This window comes from Berghia stephanieae, chromosome 7 (assembly GCF_034508935.2).
Source record: "Berghia stephanieae isolate SIO BIC M18660-M18661 chromosome 7, UCSD_Bste_1.3, whole genome shotgun sequence".
NCBI lineage: Eukaryota > Metazoa > Mollusca > Gastropoda > Nudibranchia > Aeolidiidae > Berghia > Berghia stephanieae.
This window is the reverse complement of record NC_088366.1, coordinates 4,804,324-4,809,323: the sequence shown is the minus strand read 5'-3', so window position 1 is coordinate 4,809,323 and position 5,000 is coordinate 4,804,324. Positions and strand designations below refer to the sequence as shown.

Here is a 5,000-nt window from a genome sequence, read left to right as displayed (position 1 = left end):
TTCAACGTACAACAGCAGTAGAAATTCCTGGCTTTTCAGAGCGTTGAAGAGTGCGATGGTAGTGTCACATAGGAGTATCACTACTCTGGACTTTTTCAACACTTTTTGAAGCTGTCCTCCAACAGTTTTAGTGACTACACCTCAGTTGTTTGATTTATTTATTTATTTATTTATTCATTTATTTTCTATTTATTTATTCATGTATTTATTTATTTATTTATTTATTTATTTATTTATTTATTTATTATTTATTTATTTATTATTATTTTTTATGTATTTATTTATTATTTATTTATCTTTTATTTATTTATATATTATTTATTTATAATTTATTTATTTTTCTATTTATTTATTTATTTATTTAATTTTATTTTTTTTGTTTGTTCGGTTGTTTGTTTTGGGTTGTTTTGGGGGTTCTTTTGAGGTTTTTTTTTATTGTTGTTTTTTTTTTTTTTTAATTTATTTAGTTGGGGATGGGGGTGCTGTTCTGATTGTCTTTGTGTTTGCTTGTTTGATTTTTAAAATCTAATACTTTTGTTTTAATTTCTCAATACGTTTCAACAGTCATGTTGTCACTTCCCTTGTAATGAATCATGGTAACTGGCCCTTAACTATCGGAACAATGGCAGACGCCCGTATGAAATATTTCATAAATAGCATAAAAGTGTACCCAGAGGAGAAAAACATTATAAATATGATCATGTTTTAACTTTTATACATTCTGATCACAAGACATATGAAAAGTTCTAGCCAACATGAAGATTAAAAAATACCGATTTTCCCTGTTTATAACAACGATGGCCAGCTGTTGCTGGGAGACGTGACATCAGACTATTGAATCCATTTATCTTTGATAGATAGTGTGCGTTTGGCTAAGAAGCTCACAACAGTGCCATATCGGGGACCAACACACAAAACTAGGTGTAACCATGAACTTTTAAAATCTCAATACAGTTTAGTGAGAATAACTCATAAACATGGATGACAAATAAAACCAATAGCAAAGATCTGAGTGACGTCAACTTCATTCTATCTATAACAGACTGTTAGGCAAAGTTTTAAATACATATTTTTAAAATAATTTCTTTTACAACTTACGGCAGCAATGTACTGCGGGACTCTTAAAACATGTCTGTTTCGATTTTAGTAGATGGTATGAGAAGCAAGATAGGTTTGGTTTGTTTTGTGTGTTGTGTTGTGTGTTGTGTGTGTGTGTGTGTGTGTGTGTGTACATGATTATATTTCAGCCTAAGGTAATTTGTAATTTAAGCGCTTTGAGTCTGGTGTCTCGGAGTTCTAGCACTATATAAGTTTTCAGCATTATTATTATTATTACTCTTGAAAAACTTCGCGAAGTCCCCGGTTTGAAGGTTTTTGTTAAGACAAGGGTCATTTGAAACGATCGATATTAGAAGGACGAGTTTTCTGGCCGAATTTCTAAATGTGTGATTTTCCAGAGCACGTCAGGGCAGAAATTCCTGGCTTCTCAGAGCGTTGTAAAGCGTGAGACCGGAAGTGTGTCACCTTCAAAGTATCCACTTCCGTCTCTACCTTATCAACACTTTTTGAAAGCTGCTACTCCTACAGTTCTAGCGACACACCCTCGGTCGTGTTTTATTTATCTATTCATTTATTTATTTATTTTTTTATTCGGATGTTTTTTGTTGGTGGTGGTTTTTTTTTGGGTTTTTTATTTTTTGTTTGTTTGTTTGTTTGTTTGTTTTTTGTTTGTTTGTTTGGTTTTTTTTTCGGCGTTCAACGAAGAACAGACCAGTAGAAATTGCTGGCTTTTCAGAGCGTTGAAAGAGTGCGATGGTAGTGTCCACATAGGAAGTATCCACTACTCTGGACTTTTTCAACACTTTATGAAAGCTGCTCCTCCAACAGTTTTAGTGACATACCACCCTCAGTTGTTTGATTTATTTATTCATTTATTTATCTATTTATTTATTTATTTATTTATTTACTTTTTTTCGTATGTTGTTGGGTTTTGTTTTTTTGTTTTTTTGTTGTTTTTTTTTTTTTTGTTTTTTAGTTTTTAACCTTTACTAAAATTAGCTTTGATATAAGCAAAATGTTAACTAAGTCATTTTTAAAATATAGATTATTTTTGGGTCAACGTACAACAGAACAACCAGTAAAAACTCCTGACTCCTCATAGAGTTTATTACGTGAGGGTGAAGTGTCCACCTGAAACGATAGCCACGACTACCTTACTTGGTCAACACTTTTTGAATGCTGTTACTCCTTCTCGTTTTGCTGCAGATTATCGGTTGTTTTTTTGTTTTTTATTGTTTTGTTTTGTTTTAATTTGTGGTTTTGTTTTGAATTGTTTGTATTTGTTTGTTGATGTTTTGTTGTTGTTTTTTTTTAGTTTTGTTTTCTTATTGTTTCTTTTATTTTCGGGGCATCCCCCCCCCCCATTATAATATTATATATTATTATTATTTATTATTATATTATTATTTATTATATTATTATTATTATTATATTATTATTATTATTATTATTATTATTATATTATTATTATATTATTATTATTATTTATTATATATTATTATTATTATTATTATTATTATTATTATTATTATTATTATTATTTATTATTATTATTATTATTATTATTATTATTATTATTATATTATTATTATTATTATATTATTATTATTATTATATATTATTAGTATTATTATTATTATTATTTTATTATTATTATTATTATTATTATATTATTATTATTATATTATTATTATTATATTATTATTATTATATATTATTATATATATTATTATTATTTTATTATTATTAATTATTATTAATTATTATTATTATTAATTATTATTATTTTATATTATTATGCTATTATTATTATTATAATTATTCATTAATTATAATTATTATTACTTATTATTTTGTTTTATCGTTAAGCATGCCGATGTATTGTGTATGTATTGTGATATATGTTGGCGTAAGTCATGTGAAAGATAAAAATGACGTGTTTGTGTTTGTGTTTGTGGTGTTGGTGAGTTGGTTGTGTGTGTGTGTGTGTGTGTGTGTGTGTTGTGTGTGTGTGTGTGTGTTTTGAAACAGCAAGAAAGAATTAAACAAAAAACAAAAGAAAAAACAAACAAACAAACAAACAAAAAAAAAACAAGCCCAAAAAATCCACCTTGCTCATCTGGGGCTCGAACCTCAGACCTCCGAGTTAACGATCAGACGTGCTGCCATTATACCATATACACACCTCTTTGGACCATTGCTAAAACTTGAGTTTGAGCTTTTATATAGCGCAATTTCCACGAAACGTGCTCAACGCGTTTTACACGGGGTCCCTTAGCCAACAGCAACTCATGTGGACGACACTTACATTTTGGTGATGCCTGTTAGGCGATATTACATTTTTTTATTAACGTCCAGGCTCTCATTTTACACCCGAGTACGGTGAGAGAGTGACGTGTCAAAGCGTCGTGGGGGAGGGCGAAAGTGGGAGACATAGGATAGCGTGGCTCATTGGTACCGTCTTTGCTTTATACCTGAAAGGTACCGAGTTCGATCATCCGTCTCTGTGCTGTGTGACCTTGAGCAACAAGTCACCTCGCCCTAGCTCACTTTGCGACGTTCACCGCGGATGACGCCTGGGTTATTCCAGTCTTCCCTTGGAATAGACCCGAGAGACAAATTTCCCCATGGGGATGAATAAAGGGAATTTTATTTATTTATTTATTTATTTTTTCTTTTATTTATAGACCGTCCCAGATAGAAATTTGTGGTGAACAGTAGCCATCGTTAACTCATAGCCTGACAGTGACAAAAAATGACGTCATAAGACAAGTCTTTGACCACAAAAGAAAACAAATCATGAGTTGTATTCAATAGTTCAAGCAATCGGATCACTTGTTCCCTTGAGCACTACTAACGACAACTCACTAGATGGTGCAATAACCTGGAAAATGACGTCAAACTAAGTCCTAGAGGCGATAAGAAAGCGATGGCTAGGGGTGGACCGTAGGCATCGTTAAGTTATGAAAGCCTGACACTGAAACCCCAAAAGGACTGGCAGTTTGACGTCATTATTTGGTTTTTGCACCGCCTGTTATTTCATTGGTTGAACTATTGAATACAACTCACTATTTGTTTTCTTTTGTGGCAAAAGACTGGCATTTTGACGTCATTTTTTGGTCATTATCAGGCCATAACATTACGAAGGCCACGGGTGGACGCCCTATGCTCCAGATGGAGTTAAAAGAAATACGTAAGTACGGTAAGAGTACGGCTATGTGGTCTAGTGGTATGACACTCGCTTTCGGACCGGAAGGTCCTGGGTTCGAGCCTCGCTCAGGACATAGTCGAGTCCTTGGAAAAAGCTCTTTACTCACATTCTCTCACCATACTCAGGTGTAAAATGAGTACCTGTCCGTTAACAGCTATGTCTCGGTCGAAAAAAAAAATTGTAATAATATCGCCTAACAGGCGTCATGTCTCGTTCTACATATTACGTGTTGCTGTTGGTCACGGACCCTTTATTAAACGCTTGAACACGTTTAGTGGATATGCGCTATATAAAATCTCAACTTTTTATGGGTTTTTTTTTAATTTAAGTTTTTAATATAGATAGTTCGAAGATGACGTCACTCAGGTCTTTGTTGATGTTTTTTGCCACCCGCGTTTATGAGTAATGCTCACTGAACTGTATTGACCTGTATTTACCTGACTATAAACGTTCATGGATACACACAGTTTTGTGTGTTGGTCCATTATACTTCCGGATGGCAATGTTATGAGCTTCTTTGCCAAGCGCAAACTATCTATTAGTTCAAGAATGGTATAGATAGAATGCGCTTGGCCAAGGAGTTCACAACATTGCCATCCGGAAGTATAACGGACCAACACACAAACTCTGTGTAACCATGAACTTTTATAGTCTGGTTAATACAGTTTAGTGAGAACAACTCACAAACGCGGATGGCAAAAACAATAACAAAGGCCTGAGTGACGTCATC

The 5,000-nt window shown here is 32.7% G+C and overlaps 1 protein-coding gene across 1 annotated transcript in view; it reads right to left on the bottom strand.

The window, feature by feature from the left end:
- The window catches only part of LOC144976395 (uncharacterized), a 28,779-nt gene that overhangs the window by 9,476 nt on the left and 14,303 nt on the right, over positions 1–5,000 (bottom strand). The window lies entirely within an intron of this gene.